Source organism: Trachypithecus francoisi, unplaced genomic scaffold (assembly GCF_009764315.1).
Source record: "Trachypithecus francoisi isolate TF-2019V2 unplaced genomic scaffold, Tfra_2.0 Contig01603, whole genome shotgun sequence".
Classification (NCBI taxonomy): domain Eukaryota; kingdom Metazoa; phylum Chordata; class Mammalia; order Primates; family Cercopithecidae; genus Trachypithecus; species Trachypithecus francoisi.
This window is the reverse complement of record NW_022681445.1, coordinates 1,310,379-1,332,582: the sequence shown is the minus strand read 5'-3', so window position 1 is coordinate 1,332,582 and position 22,204 is coordinate 1,310,379. Positions and strand designations below refer to the sequence as shown.

Below are 22,204 nucleotides of genomic sequence, written 5' to 3'. Positions count from 1 at the left end.
AAGATTTCCAAGTGATTTATACGCACATTGGAAAGAAGTGATCTATGGTATATCTTCACCTTCTTGAGGCATTCTCCGTTTGCCAGTGCAAATTGGTCTTCCCTTACCTGCCCTCCTTCTAAGGCAAGGGAAGAAATGGCCAAGGTGACCCTCCTGTCAGCCTGGAGTGAATTTATCTCTTCCTTTGAAGATACCATGGCTTTGATGCCCTTTCTGGCTAGGCAATTTTGATCATGGAAAATAAAAAGATTTCTTTATGCCAAGACTTCTGAGCCTCTCTTTGAATATCCTGGAGGGTTAGTGAAAACATCAATAGACATGCTGATGAGCAGGTGCTTGCTTGATTTGCTGCTCTCTTCTTGAATCCTTTTGTTAGAGCCCAAAGTAGAAATAAAAACAAAGTCACAAACTCTTTCTTTCAGCTTGCTTCTTCACCATGCTGGACAGCCTGTTCCACCCCACTGAGAGCTCACTGGCAGGGTAGGACTGAAGGCTACTGAATAATCCGTGGTGAGGCAGATGCTGTCTATAAGTCTAAGCCATGAGCCCTCAGAGCACCCACCCTAGAGACTCGTAATACTTTATTACGGGAAATTCCTCATTGCCTCTTGATCTTCTGAGGAGTGGAAAAGCAAAAAGTATGGATCGTAGACCCAGAACAGCTTGGGATGGCTGTGTGACCTTGATTGATTTTTTTTCACTTTTGTGTGTGTGTGTGTGTTTTTCTTTTCTCTGCACATTTGGAGTTGAATCCTAAGCCTAGGAATTAGACGTCTTGTCCCAACCAGATAGGTAGGAGATGAAGTTCAGGGTGATCTGCTTCCTGTCTGTATTGTAAGTCTATAGTCTCATTGTCATGGTCAGAAATAAAGCAGAGGCTAAAGGCCTGCTTGTGTGGGAGAAGCAGAAAAGCTGAAGCCCTGTCTGCTTGCCATATTTGCAGGCTAATTAAAATACCTACAGTGGACAAGCAAGTTATATAAATAAAGTAAGTGGCCCAGGAGTGGTGATAGAGAAGAGTGAGGACTGTGGTGAACGGGACAGCATATGCCTTGTCTAAAAAAGACAGCAGCTAAGGAGAACCAGCAGATTGGTGCCATGTAAGAAGGTAACATATAGCCGCACGATCTGAACTTCCGAGTTCAAGAGAAGCCAGAGCTCTGGGGAATTTCTCTCCCTCCCTCAACCCATGTGAGATAACAAATTCTTTGAAAAGTTGCCAAATGTTTTGAATTTTTCTCTAGGCTGAATTTGGCCTGAAAGTCCCAATTTTGACTCCTAGACTATAGCAAATTGAGTAAAGAACTAAAAATTGAGCTTATTGGCTATTGATGACCATTTATTGATAGGGATTTGCCTTGTTCAGAGGCTTTTCATCCAACTCTCTAACTTGGATTTACTTATGTCTTAAGTAGCAAATAATGATTCAACAACAGATATTTTATGTTCACTAAAATAGAACTCACGGTTTTGTTCCAAGAATGGTGCAGAAATGGATCTAGATGTGTGTATACTATATCGGATTCTGTCCTTTGCTCTTATGTTTTTTTCCTGCAACAATTACTTTAATATTAAAGAATGTAACCCAGCGATATTAATGATACATAGTATTAATACAGATCTGTGGCATTTCTAATTTGAGCACAGGAAAACAGAGTAAATACCACCAGTTGAGCAATAATGAGTAAATCTAATGAACTACTGTGATTCTAAATTTTAGACACTGCTATTTTTATCTAGTGATAATGTTAACTCATTCTTCCAAAACACAACAAAAGTGTAACAATGAAGCAGAAGACAAACTTCAACTGAATGAAAGAAATATTAAAAAGCAAACAATGCCTTCTCTACCCCTGTTTTGTGGCCCGTGCTTCTCTGGGGCCCTGTAGCCTGAAGAGGGAAGAAGATAAACAAGAAGATACATACAAATGTGAAAATACCTAAATACTATGGAAAACTCCAAGTTATGCAGTGAAATCTTGTTAAAGCTAAAAAAATTTCTTCATCGTTATTAGCTCAAGGCTTGAGGACTTCCTTATTATTTTTAAGGATTCTAACACTAAAATCAACAGATGTCAGCATAAGCAGACCATATTATTTTTTCTTAAATCAAGGGCCAACTAATATCTATTTTGACAACTTTAAATGTCTACAGTTTTTAATCAAAATCCATTCTTATGGTCTGGATTATGTCATCTGTTCTGAGGGTTTGGTACATTTAATTTCTAAAAAGTTTAGAAAAGTTTCTGAGAAATAAAGTCTCCACTAAAAAATTGAACTCAATAGTTCATACTGGGAGAGGCTAGGACCCTTTAATTTTAGAAGTTCTTTAAACTCTTCTCAGCCAGGCAGAACCACCACCCGGCTAAAGCAACCTGGATCTGTATATTCTTGCTCTGTCTGTATGCCATGCAACTGGCTGTTAGGGGATCTATTGTACTGCCTATCTTCTATTGAAAGACTTCTGGTCACCTTGAGCCTGCCTTGTTCTAGAATACTATGGAACTACGTGTGACAGCTACACCCCTCCCATAGGCATCCTGAAACAACCAGAAGGCTTTTTGCAACATTTATCATCTTCCTTAGACTTCTGAGTTACTGTATCTCTGCATTTCAGTATTAGATTCCCCTTATTCTAAAGCTCAGACATTAAGTAGCCGGTAATACTTTCTCCAAAATGATATACTATGCCAAGACTCTCTATAATTGTCAGAACCCGTGATTTTTGCCTTCAAATTATTTTGGTTCTAAGGACTTTTAAACAGTCTGTTTTCACTAAAATCATCTGTCCTTTCTCATTCTAGAAAGTTTCATATCTTGTCCTTCAAACAAATCTACCTCTGTCTCCTTGTAGCTAGCCGGTCAGATAGAATGGATCAGTTAGAGACTAAAATATGCCTGCTACTTTGCTGCTCAAAAAAATAATAATAATAACTAGAGTTTCTTCTATGATCAAACTGTGGGTTTTGACTACCGTCATTCACTAATGCCAGCCTTAATCAATGCCCTTATGCTTTTACCTCTCCGAGATCCATGATGCTCATGTTTACCTGTAGCTCATCCTCCACTGGACAAAGCCCAATATAAATGAGCCACCTAGTGATTTATTCTTGGAACTCTAGTATGTGAGCACTTAGCATGGCCACCCAGCACTCTCCTCAATTCTGTCTCCTGATATCTTGCTCTCTCACTCTATTAGTAACTACTTTCAATCCCAGAGAGTGAGTCCAATAAGAAGCGTTACATAAAAGCCATATTTGACATCTACAGAGCTCTGTAGGCCATCAGAGCACAGTGAGTGGACATTTGCCTCAAACCTGTGAACTCCTGGTGGTCCCTTCTCTCTGCTATTCTGTGAATCCTAAGGTCATCCTGAGGACAGGAATAAAGAGAAGTCAGAGTTGTATTATTCTCTCAAAAATAACTGTAAATTATTTTTGTCCTTAGAATTGGAATAGGTCTTGGGATGTAGATGTGGGGCTTATAAAAGTAGACCTCCTATATATTCTCAGTACTAGTGGCAGTACGAATTAGTATACTATATATGCAAAGAAATTTGGCAGTTGTTCATGTAGTAATTCCCTTTCTAGGAATGTGTCATAGGGAAATTATGTTAATGTAAATAAAGGTATCCGTACAAGACTGTTGATTTTATTGGTATTGAAAAGCATAAGAAGTAGACACCAACCAAATAGAATGGTTACTTTATAGAATTATTCTGTGGAGTATTAGGTACTCATTAAGAATCATATATTTGGAAAATATTTGGGGAAGATGATCATGTTATTGTAAATAAGGAAGATATAAAAGTAAAGTATGATCCTAGCTGTGTAAAATTACACATAGCATTTATTTAACTTTTTTCCTCAGAGGTTGTCATTCGGTTATAAGTTGTCACTGTTTTCTTTCTTTTCTACTGTTCTTTTTGTATTGCTTTCAGAGTCAGAAAGTAATATGAAAAAGTTATTTGAATGATCTGCTTCCTTATCTGAATCTGTTATCTTCAGGTCAGGTGAGCATAGCCTGGCATTGTTGATATGCCAGAGTGTGGGAGAGTTGGCTGTTATGGTGGCTAAAACCTTGTGTACATGGGTTTGCTTTAACCTGTCGTCACCATGAATTGTCCTCAGCATGGAACAGTGGGAGTGGTAATGGTAGATGGCATAAAAAGGAGTCCAGGGGGAGGTTCTAGTTCCAGAGCTGTGCTCATTATCTAAGCAAAGTTTCTTCTTTCCCTTCCCTAGTCTTCCTTCCTGTCCCTACATAGGAACTACCTCTTGTGAAATACCCAGGACGAATGATTAGCTGTTGTATGCCAGTTGTTCGTGGTAGGGTTATTAGCAAGACCTGAGTGATTTGTTGACATCCCATCAAAGCCAGTTGTGGCTCAGGATGGGGCTCCACATGCAGGGGATGATTGAACACCTAAAGAGGTGGTTAAGGCAGAAGAACAATTATATAACAAGCTAATTTTTAGGGATCAGTTGCTAATGTATTTAAATGGCCTATTCAATCTTACAATTCTATACTTTGGTTTAACTAACATGCCCCCTATTACCAAGAGGATATGTAAGTTTCGTAGGGTTGCTAGATAAAATATAGGACCCCTAGTTATTTGTGCATTTCAGATACACAACAAATAATTTTTAAATATAAGTATGCTCAAAATATTGCATGAGGCATACATACACTGGCAAATTATTCATTGTTTATCTGAAATTCAGATTCAACTGAGTTTCTTTCATCGTTATTTGTTAAATCTACTCTAAACTTTGGGTGACTTATTTTACTAAGAAGTGGCAGAAACAGGGCTTGATGGTAGTTTTGATGGTGTAAAAAGTGTGTTCTGTTAACCCTGTGCACTGTTGCCCATTTTTCCCAGTTGTGTGGATTTGTCCAGTGTGACAGAGGCCATGGAAAGGCTGAGACTCGGTATGTGAATGGTCAGAGTTCAGAGCGGTTATTTGTTTTTTTTTTTTTTTTTTTTTTTTTTTGAGACGGAGTCTCGCTCTGTCACCCAAGCTGGAGTGCACTGGCCAGATCTCAGCTCACTGCAAGCTCTGCCTCCCGGGTTCACACCATTCTCCTGCCTCAGCCTCCCGAGTAGCTGGGACTACAGGCGCCCGCCACCTCGCCCGGCTAGTTTTTTGTATTTTTTAGTAGAGACGGGGTTTCACCGTGTTAGCCAGGATGGTCTCGATCTCCTGACCTTGTGATCCACCCGCCTCGGCCTCCCAAAGTGCTGGGATTACAGGCTTGAGCCACCGCGCCCGGCCAGAGCGGTTATAGGATTTATGCTAGCAGGATTACCCTGAATCTAATGAACTGCTGACTAACTCATTCAGGATTGTCTGTGGGTCTTTGGAGGTTGTATCTGTTGCTCAGGTTGACAAGTTGAACCTTATCATTTAGGTTTCTATTCCCTTGTTTTGTCATCTGTCCTCCCCAACCTTCTCCTTTTAACAACTTTATTGAGGTATAATTCATATACCATAAAATTCACCTACTTTAAGTGTACAATTCAGTGACTTTTAGTAAAATTGGAGTTGTGCAACTGTAACCACAGCCTCAGAGGCTAGAATAAAATACCTTGAATCACCCTGCTAATAGTGTGGTAATAAAAAAGGAACATGGAAAAAGTCACATAATTGCCTTACTAGTCCTTAAAAGCCAATTTTGTTGTAATCCATTGGACTAGGGACTGAGAAGGATCATAGTTAGCAGAGAGAGCTGAGACATCAGATCTGATCTTCTACAGGCACCCACAGCCACGTAGGAAGTTGGAGTCCTGGAGAGGAGAACACAGAACGTAGACAACTAGCTGTCAAATTGCAGTAAAAAGTTGGTTCAGGAAAAGCGGAAGCAACCCAGATATCTACAAATTGGTGAGTGAATAAACAAACGTGGTATGTTCACACAATGGTATATTATTCAGCAATAAAAGGGAGCAAACTACTGACGTATGCTGTTCATGGAAAAACCTCAAAAGCATTATTCGAAGTGAAAAAGCCAGGCACAAGAGGCCACATAGTGCATAATTTTGTTTATTTGAAATGTCCAAAAAAGGTAACTATAGAGACAGAAAATAGATTCGTGGTCGCTTAGGGCTGGGGGTGGGAGGGGTGAATAAATAGAAATGGGTGTGAAGGATCTTACTAAGGGGATGGAAGGGTTCCAAAACTGGGTTGTGGTGATGGTTGTTGATATCTCTGTTAACCCATATGGCAGAATCTCTTAAGAAAATCGTAGATCAAAAGCTTGGCTGTTTAAATACGGATAGAATCTGATTACAATAAAATGCATCTAATTGTTTTGTGGCAGCAAAATCTCATAGCAACCTTTAAACTGTGGAGTCATTAAGTGACTCTTGTAAGTCTTGTTTGTTACAGTGATTTTCATTAAAGTGATTTTAAAGAGAGCTGGACTTGGAGAAGGCAGTAAATACCTTGGTGTGGGCAGCATAACTGTGAGTCTGGGTTCAGCCACAGACTGGGTTTGTTGCTACATAGGTCATTTAACTGCACTTAACCTCAGTTTTCTCCTTAGTAAAGCAATACTTGTAGGCTTTTTGTGAAGAATAAATAATTTATGTATATGAAAGCATACTATGAACTGTAAAACTTATTCAAGAGTGAATTATCTTAATATGGCAAAAATTCTGTAATTAAAACTTCCTGATTTATTAAAAGAACTAAGTTGAATAAAAATATGAGCTGTTTTAAAGATAAACTTTCATGTTTTAAAACATCTTTCTAAGATTCTTTTTTGTTTTGCTCAGGAAAGTTTAGTTACTTGATTTAAGGGTTTGGCCATATTCAAATACCTGTGGTTGTGTTAAGTCTTGCTGCTTTCTTAAAGGAAATACAAAACAAAGAAAATCAAACATGTGCGCACATTAAAGCACTTAAAACTATTTGTTTTCTGAGATGGATGTTTTCAGAACATGATTACACTGACATCTGGCAAATCTTAATTTCCATGTTGAAGGAAATTGCCTTAAAGACAAGGCTATAAATGATGACGGATTTCAAGGACATTCGGTGCAAAGCAAGGGATGACGATTTGTGTAATATGGCATTCATAGAAATAATTGTATTCATGTAATGACTGACTTTTATATTTTGAGGCATTTATAGATTAATTTTCTTTGATTGACAGACAGAGGTGGAGAGATTATATAATTTACTTTTTGATTAAACAGATGAAGCATAGTAAAATTTAGCATTTTACTCAACAGCCAGTTGGGCACTTCCAGGCACCTTTTAGACTCCCACACTGAAGACTATTTTCTAGTTGATTGAATTGTGCCTTCTCTTACCATGAGAGTACTCCAAGTGCTTTTAAAACATGAGTTTTAAAAATTCGGGAACTAATTTTTATATGGGCCACAAAACCTGGAATTGTAAGCCCCAAACTGAGCCACCCAGAGGAGGTCATTTTGGGAAGTATGCATCTTGTATAACTTGCATAACTGGCTGGAGATAACCATGGACAAAATGTAGCATAGATATTAAAGATGGAAAACAAAGTAGATATGTTCTAGAAGAAATGCCAACCTTTATCTAATAGATTTTTCAAAACCAGGAAGAGGTACATAGAGGGAGCAATAGTTGAAGAGAAAACTGAAGGACATTCTCAGATAGAAGACTTCCAAATTTGAGCAGGATCCAAAAAATATATCTAGACTTATTTGAATAACATTTTAGGGCATCATAGGTGAAAAGAGAAGCATGGAAGCTACAGGGGTGAGCGTGGAGGGGAGATATTATCTACAAAGAAGAAGCGATTGACGATAAATAACAACAAATGTTTGAATCCCAGTGGAATTTGGATAAAAATCAAGGATGGTTAAAGTTTCTTGTCTTGTGGTGGAGGAAGGAATGGGTAATGGTTAACTTAATCTTGGTAACAAAACAAATTTAAATATGTATGTTAACAATTTAAAGGTAATCCCTAAAAGCAAAGAAATAGACTATGGCTTTTAATTGGTAATGGGGAGAAAAACTGGAGGTAGGCAAATGGAAATAAAAGACAAGCCTGTTAAAGAGAAAAGAAATGAAGTGGCAGAATTAAGTTCAAATGTAGTAATTACAAAATTGCAAGTGGACTACAATCTTCTGTTAAAAGTCTCAGACTGGAATATAAAATCCAATTACAGTCATGCACTGCATAATGACATTTCAGTTAATGACTGACCAAATATACATTGTTGTACACATAAGATTTTAATACCATATTTTACTTTACTTTTCTGTTTAGACACACAAATACCATTGTATTCCAATTGCCTACAGTGTTTAGTACAGGAACATGCTGTATAGGTTTGTAGCCTAGGAGCAACAGGTTCTACCATATAGCCTAGGTATGTGTAAACATATCTACATTTTTTTTTTTTTTTTTTTTTTTTTGAGACGGAGTCTCACTCTGTCGCCCAGGCTGGAGTGCAGTGGCGGATCTCAGCTCACTGCAAGCTCCACCTCCGGTTCACGCCATTCTCCTGTCTCAGCCTCCCGAGTAGCTGGGACTACAGGCGCCCGCCTCGTCGCCCGGCTAGTTTTTTGTATTTTTTTAGTAGAGACGGGGTTTCACCGTATTAGCCAGGATGGTCTCGATCTCCTGACCTCGTGATCCGCCCGTCTCGGCCTCCCAAAGTGCTGGGATTACAGGCTTGAGCCACCGCGCCCGGCCAACATATCTACATTTATGATGTTTGTACAAGAACAAATTGCCTAACCACTCATGTCTAAGAACATATCTCATTGATAAATGATGCATGACCATATATACAGTTTACAAGAGAACATCTACAATGTAACAAATACATAATAACTAATCTTGGCCCAAAAGTAGGAAGCTTGAGTTAAAAAGTCAATAAAACATCAAAACAGTGATTTAAAATACACCTCCCTCTCCTCAAAATAACTTGAACCCCCAAGAATTTTATGACTAAATTTTACCAAAATTTAAAGGAACAGACATACCCTTCTATAAAATTTGCCATAGAATATATCTAGAGTAGAATTTATAAAACTTATTTTATATGGGTATAACTAATGTTATGCCCAGACCGTTTGTTCCCCGAAGAAGACCACCAGAGTCCAGAGTCAAAGCCAAGCGGCAAGGATCTTTAATGCAAGTTCGAACTTGGTCCCTCCGTTCTACAACATACAAGAGGGCCCGGAACAATGCGTGCGCTTGCTTTTTATAGCTTGAGGAAAACAGGACTTGTAAAGTTGCAGGGGGACGAGGGAATTCTCTAGGTTACAACATTACAGTTGGTTAACATTTTAAGTTTATATATTTAGCAGTTTTTTTATTGGTCCCTGTGCTCTCACAAACGGCTGTGTTCTTATCGGGGACTTTCCAGGTGGTGTCTTTCTAAAGTTGAGATATATGGTAGTCTTTGAACTGAAAGATATATTGGTGGGGAGACATATGGTGGGATGTGCCCAGGAAGTTGAGAGACATATGGAGGGGAGACATATGGTGGGATGTGTTTATAGGGGCTCAGGAATTTGAGAGATATATGGCAAGCACTGGTAATTAGAACAGAAAAAGAACAAGACAGGGACTTTTACAATTCTTGTCTATACAACGTCAGGAATCTATAGATAACATGATCGGTTAGGTCCGGGGTCAACTTTTAACTAGGCTCAAGGCGCCGCCGGGCTGTCTGCCTGTGAATTTCATTTGATCTCTTTCACTAATGCCAGATAAGGCCAATTGAAAATTATAGGTAAATCTCACTTAAGGACTTTGATAAGAAAACTAAAATAAAAAAATTGGAAAAATAGCAAAGCTGTAAAAATAAGTGACAGCTTATACCAGCAATACAAGATGTTCAAATACTATTAAGGCTATCAGTGGAATTCACTACATTAGCAAATCAAAAGAAAACAGGTATATACATTTATTCTAATCAATGGTAAAAGGAGAGATACAATTTCAAAACCCATTAGTGATAAAATCTCATAGTGAACAGAAATAAATATTCAGCAAAGATGATAATTCATGCTGACAAGAAGTATTGCCATTGAAGCTGGATCTGAGACATGATGAAGATGCCTCTACTTCTCCTACTATTTAATATTGTACTGGAGGTCCTCGTAATATGATACAACAGGGAAAATAAATAAGAAGTATAAGGACTTGAACAGCAAAGAAGGCAAAATTTCATCATTTTCAAACCATTTACAGAAAATTCAAGAGGATAAACTTATACTATAAAACTAGTAAGAGAGTTCAGATTTCTTGAGATAGGATTAGTATAAAAATTAATATTGTACCCATACGTCAGTAGCAACCAATTAAATAGGTGAGAAGTAAGATCCTATTCAGTATAGCAACAACAATACAAACCTAGTAAAACTACACACTCAATCAAATATATACAACAGCTTTAAGGAAAAAATATAAAACTTTGTTAAAAGACAAAAAAGATCTAAGTAAATGCAGATACAAGCTACATTATTCAGCTGGAACACTTTCTCCAAATGAATCTGTGAATTTATTGTAATACCAAAAATCCCACTGAGATTTTTAATGGAACTGGCCAGATTCTGAAATCCTTATAGAATAGTAAATGGGCAGAAAAGACATGTTTGTAAAAGGAACTTACCAAACATTAAGACACATTATTAAGTGGCTATAGTAATTAGCATAGCATGCTGTTGGTGCAGGAAGAGACAGATAGATCAGGATCCGAATGGAGAACATGGAAACAAATGGAAAATTGTTCTGGGAGGAAAATGACATTAAAAATCAATGAAGAAATGATGAGCCATTCAAGAAATAATGTTAGGAAAATGACTTTGACATTAAAAATAGACTGCTTTCTCACACTGTTCACAAAAAATAATTACAGATAAATTAAATGTTTTTTTTTTAAAAACCTTTAAAATATAAGAAATTGTAGTATAATATCTTTTTTTTTTTAAATTGAGATAGAGCCTCACTGTGTTGCCCAGGCTGGAGTATAGTGGTGCCATCTCGGCTCACTGCAGCCTCCGCCTCCTGGGTTCAAGTGATTCTTGTGCCTCAGCCTCCCAAGTAGCTGGGATTGCAGTTGTACACCACCATGCCTGGCTAATTGTGTTTTTAGTAGAGACGAGGTTTTGCCATGTTGCCCAGGCTGGTCTCGAACTCCTGCCCTCAAGTGATCCGCCTGCTTCAGTCTCCTAAAGTGCTGGAATTACAGGCGTGAGCCACCACACCGGGCTGTAGTATAATATCTTTATGACCGTGGTGAATGGGAGACTTTAAAAATACAAATCACGAAAAGCACAATATGTAAAAAGAAAACAATATATTTGACTACGTCAACGTAGAGACTTTTGCAAGTCAAAGGACACTACTATATACAAAATTTAAGGAAAAGCAACAGATGGAGAGAAACATTTTTACCATATGTGACAAATAATTAGTATCCAAAATGTATAAAGAGCCCTATACTTCAATAAGAAGAGAAAAAATATGGAACAGAAAAATGGGCAAAGATTGCCCAGGCAATTCAGAAAAGACATCCAAATATTTAATACATTAAGTGAAAAGAAGTTAATCCCGACTATTAAGCAGCAAAATGTCATTTCTTCATTCATCGGGATGACCAAACTTTTAAAGTCTGAAAATACTGAGAATATGAGGAAACAGGTCCTCTGATGTACACTGCTGGTGAGCGTGTAAAACGATTGGAAAGGCTTTGGGTGGCAAAAGTTACAAGTGTAGAATACCTGAACCTTAATGACCTAGAAATTCCACCTTGAACTACATGCCTTACATGCTCACACTGGTGTACAAGGATGGAATAAATGCTCCTTTCAGGCCTATTTGTGCTAATAAAATGTTGGAAACAAATGTCTGTTAAAAGAAGAATAGGCCAGGCATGGTGGCTCATGCTTGTAATCCCAGCACTTTGGGAGGCTGAGGCAGGCAGATCACTTGAGGCCAGGAGTTTGAGACCAGCCAACATGATAAAACCCCCCTCTCTATTAAAAATGTAAAAATTAGCCAGGTGTGGTGGCAGGCACCTGTAATCCCAGCTACTCGGGAGGCTGAGGCAGGAGCATAGCTTGAATCTGGGAGGCGGAGGTTGCAGTGAGCCAAGATCACACCACTGCATTCCAGCCTGGGTGACAGAGAGAGACTCCATCTCAAAAAAAAAAAGAAAAAAAAAAAAGAATAAATAAATAAAATGTGGTCTGTTTACAAAATGGCATAACAAACTGCAGTTAAAGGGAAAAGAAGTAGATATCTTTGTGCAATCAATGTGGTTAGATGCATACTAGCTCTTGGTAACAGTTGCTCTGTGGAAGGGAAGATGATAGATATAAATGGGGTTGGAGGCCCAAGGGAATTTTTTTTTTTTTTTTTTTTTTTTTTTTTTGAGGCGGAGTCTCGCTCTGTCGCCCGGACTGGAGTGCAGTGGCCAGATCTCAGCTCACTGCAAGCTCCGCCTCCCGGGTTTACGCCATTCTCCTGCCTCAGCCTCCCGAGTAGCTGGGACTACAGGCGCCCGCCACCTCGCCCGGCTAGTTTTTGTATTTTTAGTAGAGACGGGGTTTCACCGTGTTAGCCAAGATGGTCTCGATCTCCTGACCTCGTGATCCGCCCGTCTCGGCCTCCCAAAGTGCTGGGATTACAGGCTTGAGTCACCGCGCCCGGCCGGGAATTGTTTTTTAACCTGCATGTGTGTTTTTTTAAAACAAGGATATAATGCATATAATTTTGGCACAGTGAAAATACATATGCATAGGAAAAAAGAGAATGCAAAATTAAAACTAGATTGAATTTACAAACTGCTTTTCCTTACATTGTGTCATTTGAGCTCTACACTGCCTTGAAAAATAGGCACTAGTTGTTTTTATGTTCCAAATGATAAAATGGAATTTCAGGGTGCACATGACATGGCTAGGAATTTGTGGTTAAGAGAAGATTCCAGGCTTTCTCTTTTTTCCCTCTAGGGCTTATTTTCCTGAAGTTGAGTCAATTGTTGCCAGTAGTGGAGTTGGGGGTGGCGGGGGGGGGGGGGGGGGGGGGGGTTCTTTTATACTCTCAGCTGTTTTCCATGATGACCATTGGGTATGTGGGTAGGGCTGTGCTTACAGGTGGGAATCAAGTTGAGAGACCCACGTAAGGACCAGATTTCCAACACCCTTTTCTCATCCACCCAGTTATAAGCGAACAAAACAGTTGGTGACAAACAGTGGTTGATAAAAGAAACATGCCTGGATTCCCTTTACACCTTATTTTGTCAGACTTCAAAAATGTCAGAATAAATGTGGTAATAATAACTAACATTGGTGAGAGTTGGCAGAGCATACTGGTAGTATTATTTTTAAGAAGCAAGTGCAAGTGCTTAGAGGAAAGAGCAGGGAAAGGAGAGAAGCTGAGGCTTATATTTGTAGATGGCAAAAGAAGCTTAGGAAAAGAGAAGCTAGAGTTTCTGGTTACCATGAGCAACTTTTTAAGTTATATATTTCTCACCTTTGAGCCTGATTTTTCTCAGTAGGAGGTGTAAGTTTCTATCAATAAAGGAAATAGTTCTAGAAAGATTCTGCACTTATCAAAGTGTATAGTATTGCAGGCAAAATTATAGCTATGAAAGAATTTTAAGAAATTTATAATGCATTTAAAATAAAAATAATTTTGACTAATACGTTTTCTATAACTATACATTGTTTTAAAGAAGAACTTTGAACTTTTTTGAATTGAAAGAAAAAGCAGAATCTAGTGGATTTAGAGTGGTAAAATTTCAATGGACTATATATATATCTATATATATATCTACATATGTTATATTCTCACTTCTTTGTAAATAAGGCATATATTTTCTCTCAAGGGGTTTCCACTATTAACCTATAAAAATTTTTAGACCCAAGAAAGCATTTTAGAGAAAAAGTAAATATTGGTGTATGAGCTACTTATTATAAGTGTCCTAATGAAAGATTTTTCATCCATAACATTTGGCAAGGAAAAGTGGCCAGAAAATCAGTTTGAAATGAAAGAATAATTTGCCAGCTCTGAGTTCTATTAAATATAATTTTATTTCAATCTAAATGACCACTTATGACACATGGAAAAAATGATATATAATCTGTATCATGAGCCAAGACTTGTCAATGAATAATACATGGCACCTTATAAATTTTAAAAATTATATTTAATAAAAATATAACAATTTATTTTACAGTGCAGATAATGTATTAGTATCCCACACAAAGTGATTAAAAATATGCCATCTCATGAATAAAGTAATGAAAAGTGAGAGAAAAATTGTAAGACATAACCTGGTATAATAATTTGTTCAACAACCTCAAAAACATTCAAATTTTTCATTTATTTGTTTAAATTATTCACAAACAAGGGATATTGAAGTACATAATGCATGTGAAGTATCTGAGAGGGGAAGTTAGTTTTTGCTAACTCATCTATTAAGATATATTAATTAATTCAATTAACTTTTATTTTGAGTAGCAATTCTGTTCCTGGGGGGAAACTGGAGGGCAAAGGTGAACAAGATAGAGTCCCGTGAGGAGCTGAAAACCTAGCAGGAAAAATGTTTATAGATACAAGTGATCATAATTCATTGTGATAAACACAAATCCTATGGATTCCCCATTTAAAAGCAAAATAAGCAAAAGTCAACTTTGAAGCATCCATTGTACTTCAAGTCCTACTTTCCTTAGATTGGCTTTGCAGACCCTTCTCTAAAATCTATCTCTTCTGAGCTTCTTCTCCAACACCCCACCCTCCCTCCCATGGCTCCTCCCTTTGCTCTGGAGGGAAACACTGTATCTGCCAAGGCTGTTTGCTGTATAGGTCCAGGACTAGGATGAGGCAAGTGAAGTGCCCAAGACTCAACATTTTAAAAGTGCTTGCTCTAAGGTGCTGATGATTCTGGGCCAGTTGAACTGGCACAACCTGGGAGCATGTGCCTCTTTATTTATTTTTTTAGAGACAGGGTCTCACTCTGTCCCCTAGACTGGAGTGCAGTGGTGTGATCATAGCTCACTGCAGCCTCAAATTCCTGGGCTCAAGCAATCTTCCTGCCTTAGCCTCCCAAGTAGCTAGGACTATAGGTGTGCACCACCATGACTCTTTCTTTTACATTTTTTTTTCAACTTTTATTTTAAGTTCAGGGGTACATGTGTAGGATGTGCAGGTTTGTTACACAGATAAGTGTGTGCCATGGTAGTTTGCTGCATAGATCATCCCATCACCTAGGTATTAAGCCCAGTGTCCATTAACTATTATTCCTGATGCTCTCCCTCCTCCCACACTCCCTTCCAACAGGCCACAGTGTGTGTTCTTCCCCACCGTGGGTCCATGTCTTTTCACCATTCAGCTCCCACTTATAAGTGAGAACATGCGGTGTTTGGTTTTCTCTTCCTGCGTTAGTTTGCTGAGGATAATGGCTTCCAACTCCATCCACGTCCTTGCAAAGGACATGATTTCATTCCTTTTTATGGCTGCATAGTATTCAATGGTGTATATGTACCACATTTTCTTTATCCAGTCTTTCATTCATGGGCATTTAGGTTTGTTCCATGTCTTTGCTACTGTGAATAGTACTGCAGTGAACATATTTGTGCATGTATCTTTATAATAGAATGATTTATATTACTTTGGGTATATACCCAGTAATGGAATTGCTGGGTCAAATGGTATTTCTGCCTCTGGGTCTTTGAGGAATTGCAACACTGTCTTCCACAATGATTGAACTACTTTATGCTCCCACCAAGAGTGTAAAACCTTTCCTTTTTCTCTGCAATGTTGCCAGCATCTGTTATTTTTTGACTTTTAATAATAGCCATTCTGACTGGCATGAGATGGTATCTTATTGTGGTTTAGATCTGCATTTCTCTAATGATTAGTGATGTTGAGCTTTTTTTTTTTTTCATGTTTGTTGGCTGCATGTATGTTTTCTTTTGAGAAGTGTCTGTTCCTGTCCTTTGCTCACTTTTTAATAGGGTTGTTTGTTTTTCTCTTGTAAATTTAAGTTTCTTGTAGACTCTGGATATTAGACTTTTGTCAGATGGATAGATTACAAAGATTTTCTCTGATTCTGTAGGTTGTCTGTTCACTCTGATGATAATTTCTTTTGCTGTGCAGAAGCTATTTAGTTTAATTAGATCCCATTTGTCAATTTTTGCTTTTGTTGCAGTTGCTTTTGGTGTTTTCATCATGAAATCTTTGCCCATGTCTATGTCCTGAATGATACTGTCTAGATTTTCTTCTAGGGTTTTTACAGTTTGGGGTTTTACATTTAAGTCTTTAATTCATCTTGAGTTATTTTTTGTATATTGTGTAAGGAAGGGATCCAGTTTCAATTTTATGCATATGGCTAGCCAGTTCTCACAGCACCCTTATTAAATAGGGAATCCTTTCCCCCTTTCTTGTTTTGTCAGGGTTTGTCAAAGATCAGATTGTTGTAGGTGTGTGGTCTTATTTCTTTTTTTTTTTTTTTTTTTTTTTGAGGCGGAGTCTCGCTCTGTCGCCCAGGCTGGAGTGCAGTGGCCGATCTCAGCTCACTGCAAGCTCCGCCTCCGGGATTTACACTATTCTCCTGCCTCAGCCTCCCGAGTAGCTGGGACTACAGGTGCCCGCCACCTCGCCCGGCTAGTTTTTGTATTTTTTAGTAGAGACGGGGTTTCACCGTGTCAGCCAGGATGGTCTCGATCTCCTGACCTCGTGATCCGCCCGTCTCGGCCTCCCAAAGTGCTGGGATTACAGGCTTGAGCCACCGCGCCCGGCCGTGGTCTTATTTCTGAGTTCTCTATTCTGTTCCATTGGTCTATATGTCTGTTTTCATGCCAGTATCATACTGTTTTGGTTATTGTAGCCTTGTAATATAGTTTGAAGTTGGGTAGCATGATGCCTCCAGCTTTGTTCTTTTTGCTTAGGATTGTCTTGGCTATTCAGGCTCTTTTTGGCTCCATATGAATTCTAAATTGCTTTTTTCTAATTCTGTGAAGAATGTCAATGGTAGTTTAATGGGAATAGTATTGAATCTATCAATTACTTTGGGCAGTATGGCGATTTTCACGATACTGATTCTTCCTCTCCATGAGCATGGAATGTTTCTCCATTTGTTTGTGTCCTCTCTGGTTTCTTTGAGCAGTGGTTTGTAGCTCTACATGAAGCGGTCCTTCACTTCCCTAGTTAGCTGTTTCCCTAGGTACTTTATTTTCTTTGTAGCAATTGTGCATGGGAGTTCATTCATGATTTGACTCCCTGCTTGTCTGTTGTTGGTATATAGGAATGCTAGTGATTTTTTATTTTTATTTATTTATTTATTTATTTATTTTTTGAGGCAGAGTCTCGCTCTGTCACCCAGGCTGGAGTGCAGTGGCCGGATCTCAGCTCACTGCAAGCTCCGCCTCCCGGGTTTACGCCATTCTCCTGCCTCAGCCTCCCCAGTAGCCGGGACTACAGGCGCCCGCCATCTCACCCGGCTAGTTTTTGTATTTTTAGTAGAGACGGGGTTTCACCATGTTAGCCAGGATGGTCTCGATCTCCTGACCTCGTGATCCGCCCGTCTCAGCCTCCCAAAGTGGAATGCTAGTGATTTTTGCACATTGATTTTGTATTCTGAGACTTTGCTAAAGTTGCTTATCAGCTTAAGAAGCTTTTGGGCTGAGATAATGGGGTTTTCTAGATATAGTATCATGTCTTCTGCAAACAAAGATAATTTGACTTCCTCTCTTCCTATTTGAATACCTTTGTTTCTTTATCTTGCCTGATTGCCCTGGCCAGAACTTCCAATACTATGTTGAATAGTATCCAGTTGAATAGTATTGAATAGTTGTGAGAGAGGGTATCCTTGTCTTGTGCTGGTTTTCAAGGGAAATGCTTCCAGCTTTTGCCCATTCAGTATGATATTGGCTGTGAGTTTGTTATATATGGCTCTTGTTATTTTGAGATGTGTTCCTTCAATACCTAGTTTATTGAGAGCTTTTAACATGAAGGGATGCTGAATTTTATTGATGGTCTTGTCTGTATCTATCGGGATAATCATGTGGTTTTTGTCTTTGGTTCTGTTTATGTGATGAATTACATTTATTGATTGGTATATGTTGAACCAACCTTGCATCCCAGAGATGAAGCCAATTTGATCATTGTGGGTAAGATTTTTGATGTGCTGCTGGATTCGGTCTGCCAGTATTTTGCATCAATGCTCATCAAGGATATTGGCCTAAAGCTTTCTTTTTTTGTTATATCTCTGCCAGGTTTTTGTATCAGGATGATGCTGACTTCATGGAATGAGTTAGGGAGGAGTCTCTTCTTTTCAATTTTTTGTAATAGTTTCAGTAGAAATGGTACTAGCTCTTCTTAGTACTTCTGGTAGAACTCAGTTGTGAATTTGTCTGGTCCTGGGCTTTTCTTGTTTATAGGCTATTTATTACTGCCTCAATTTCAGAGCTCATTATTGGTCTGTTCAGGGATTCAGTTTCTTCCTGATTCAGTCTTGGGAGGCTGTATGTGTCCAGGAATTTATCCATTTATTCTAGATTTTCTAGTTTGTGTGTATAGAAGTGTTTATAGTATTCTCAGATGGTTGTTTGTATACCTGTGGGGTCAGTGGTGATATCCTCTTTATCATTTCTGATTGTGTTTATTTGATTCTTCTCTCTTTCTCCTTTATTACTCTAGCTTGCAGTCTTTCTTTTTAATTAAAATTTTCAAAAAACCAGCTCCTGGATTCGTTCATTTTTTTAAAAGAGTTTTTCATGTCTCTATCGCCTTCAGTTCCACTCTGATCTTGGTTATTTCTTGTCTTCTAGTTTTGTTTGCTCTTAGTTCTCTAGTTCTTTTAGTTGTGATGCTAGAGTGTCAATTTGAGATCTTTTTAGCTTTTTGATGTGGGCATTTAGTGTTATAAATTTCTCTCTTAACGCCTGCTTTAGCTGCATCCCAGAGATTCTGGTACATTGTCTCTTTGTTCTCATTAGTTTGAAAGAACTTCTTGATGTCCTCCTTAATTTCATTATTTGCCCAAGAGTCATTCAAAAGCAGGTTGTTCAATTTCCATGTAGCTGTGTGGTTTTGAGTGAATTTCTTAATCTTGAGCTCTAATTTGATTGCACTGTGGTCTGAGAGACTGTATGTTATTATTTCAGTTCTTTTGCATTTGTTAAGGAGTGTTTTACTTTCAATTACGTGATCAATTTTAGAGTAAGTTCCATGTGGTGATGAGAAGAATGCATATTCTGTTGTTTTGGGGTGGAGAGTTCTGTAGATATCTATCAGGTCCACCTGATCCAGAGCTGAGTTCAGGTCCTGAATGTCTGTTAATTTTCTGTCTTGATGATCTGTCTAATATTGTCAGTGGGGTGTTAAAGTGTCCCACTATTATCATGTGGGAATCTAAGTCTCTGTAGGTTTTTTTTTTTTTGAGGTAGAGTTTTTTGCTCTTGTCACCCAGGCTGGAGTGCAGTGGCACGATCTTGGCTCACTACAACCACTGTTTCCTGGGTTCAAGTGATTCTCCTGCCTCAGCCTCCTGAGTAGCTGGGCCTACAGGTGCCCGCCACCATGGCCAGCTAATTTTTGTATTTTTAGTAGAGACGGGGTTTCACCGTGTTGGCCAGGATGGTCTCAATCTCCTGACCTCGTGATCCACCCACCTTGGCCTCCCAAAGTGCTGGGATTACAGGCATGAGCCACCACGCCTGGCGTGTCTCTGTAGGTTTCTAAGAACTTGCTTTATGAATCTGACTGCTCCTGTATTGAGTGTATATATATTTAGGATAGTTAGCTCTTCTTGTTGAATTGAACCCGTTACTATTGTGTAATGCCCTTTGTCTTTTTTGATCCTTGTTGGTTTTAAGTCTGTTTTGTCAGAAACTAGGATTGCAACTCCTGCTTTTTTCTGTTTTCTATTTGCTTGGTAAATTTTCATCCATCCCTTTATTTTGAGCCTGTGTGTGTCTTTGCACATGAAATGGGACTTTTGAAGACAGCATGTCAATGGGTCTTGGCTCATTATCTAGCTTGCCATTCTATGTCCTTTAATTGGAGGTGTTTAGCCCATTTACATTTAAGGTTTGTATTGTTATGTATGAATTTGATCCTGTCATCATGATGCTAGCTAGTTATTTTGCAGACTTGTTTATGTGGTTGCTTCATAGTGTCACTGGTCTGTGTACTTCATTGTGCTTTTTAGTGGCTTGTAAGTTTTTCCTTTCCATATTTAGTGCTTCTTTCAGGAGCTCTTGCAAAGCAGGCCTGGTAGTGACAAATTCCCTCCATTTGCTTGTCTGAAAAGGATCTTATTTCTCCTTCACTTATGAAGCTTAGTTTGGCCAGATATGAAAGTCTGAGTTTGAGAAATGTCTATTCAGATCCTTTGCCCATTTTTTTAATAGAGCTATTTTGTTTTCTTGTTATTGAGTAGTTTGAGTTTCTTGTATATTTTGGATATTAAACCCCCTTATCTGAGATATGATTTGCAAATATTTTCTCTGAATCTGTACATTGTCCCTTTGCTTTGTTTCATTTGTTGTTCAGAAACTTTTCAGTTTGATATAATCCCATTTGTCTATTTTTGCTTTAGTTGCCTGTGCCTTCGGGGTCATATCCAAGAAATGATTGCCCAGACAATTGTTATGGAACTTTTCCTCTATGTTTTCTTCTAGTAGTTTTACAGTTTCAGGTCTTATATTAAGTCTTTAATTCATTTAGAGTTGATTCTCATGGAAGGGGTGAGATAAAACTCCATTTTTGTTCTTCCTCATGTGAATATGCAGTTTTCCTAACACCATTTATTGAGGAGACTCTCCTTTCCCCATTGTTTGTTCTTGGAACCTTTGTTGAAAATCAGTTGACCATAAATGTGTAGGTTTATGTCTGGGCTTTCTTGTCTTATTCCACTGGTCAATATGTCTATTTTTATGCCAGTATTAAGCTCTTCTGATTATTATGTCTTTGTAATATATTTTGCCATCCAGCAGTGTGATGCCTCAAACTTTGTTCTTTTTGCTCAAGATGCTTTGGCTATTTGGGGTCTTTTGTGGTTTCATGTAAATTGGAATTTTTTCTATTTCTGTGAAGAATGACATTGAAATTTTGGTAGGAATTGCATTGAATCTATACAATGCTTTGTATAATATAGACATTTTACAATATTAATTCTTTCAATCCATGAACATAGACTGTCTTTCCATTTATTTGTGTCATCTTCAATTTTTTTCATCACATAGCAACGTTATTCGTAATAGCCCCAATAGTTGATAGATGTGTTGTTTTTTACCAACACATCCATCAACAGGTGAATGAATAAGAAAAATTATGGTATATCCATACAATAGAATATTATTCAGCAATAAAAAGGAATGAACTATTTATATGTTCGTGACTAAGCTGCCAGAAAGGAGCCAAAAATACTGTATCTTTCCATCCATACATCCATCTATCTACTATATGATTCCATTTATATAAAAAAGCTAGGAAATGCAAACTAGTCTATAGTGATAGGAAGCAGATCAGTGGGTTACAAAGGGACTTGGGGAAATTTTTAGAGGTGATGGGAATGTTCATTCTCTTTATTGTGTTGATGCTTTCATAAGTGTATACACATGTCCAAATTTATAAAATCGTACTCTTTAAATGTGTGCAGGCTGTTGTATATCAAGCATACCTCAATCAAGCTGGGTTTCAAAACTGATTCCTTAAGTTCAGAACTGGAGGAAAAGATGGTTGACATGCCCCTGTGTTCAGAGGAGAGTTAGCTTACCTACTACCTGATGACTTCTTCAACATTGTGAGCTTTTATAACTTGTATTTGGAATGAACTTCTACAGAGTTGAAAGATTAGTTTATATGAACAAAGAAAGCAGCAATATGGGACCCATAAAGGGCTCTTAGTGATTCATACCTGTGTGTGAATGAGCATGGTAAGATTGGTTTTCTCCTTATGTGTAATTTAGATCACTGCCTGAAAAAACAAGGCCCTGTGATAAGGGTAGGAGTATAGATCACTTTGGCAACATGGAGCATTCGGGGCAGAGAGGAAGTCTGAGTTGGAGCTTAGCATAGAAAAAAGATGCTGTTATTTTAGAAAGTAATAGAGAGGAAGATGGAGATATGTTAAAGATAGCTTATCAAAATAAATGCTACATGACCAATATTATAGGTACCAGATAAATATTTGTTATATGAATGAACAAATGGATGGATATTGCATTAGGGCTTACCTAGGGCAAAC

General features: G+C 38.2%; 1 long non-coding RNA gene across 6 annotated transcripts in view; it reads left to right on the top strand.

The window, feature by feature from the left end:
* Nucleotides 1-22,204, top strand: part of LOC117074144 — a 1,124,950-nt gene that overhangs the window by 66,095 nt on the left and 1,036,651 nt on the right. For 2 of the 6 annotated variants that reach the window (XR_004433520.1, XR_004433521.1), the window contains exon 2: nt 5,759-5,885. The exons of the other annotated variants lie outside the window; for them this stretch is intronic. This is a non-coding gene — a long non-coding RNA (uncharacterized LOC117074144). The remainder of the gene's footprint in view (nt 1-5,758; nt 5,886-22,204) is intronic. 6 annotated transcript variants of the gene reach the window in all.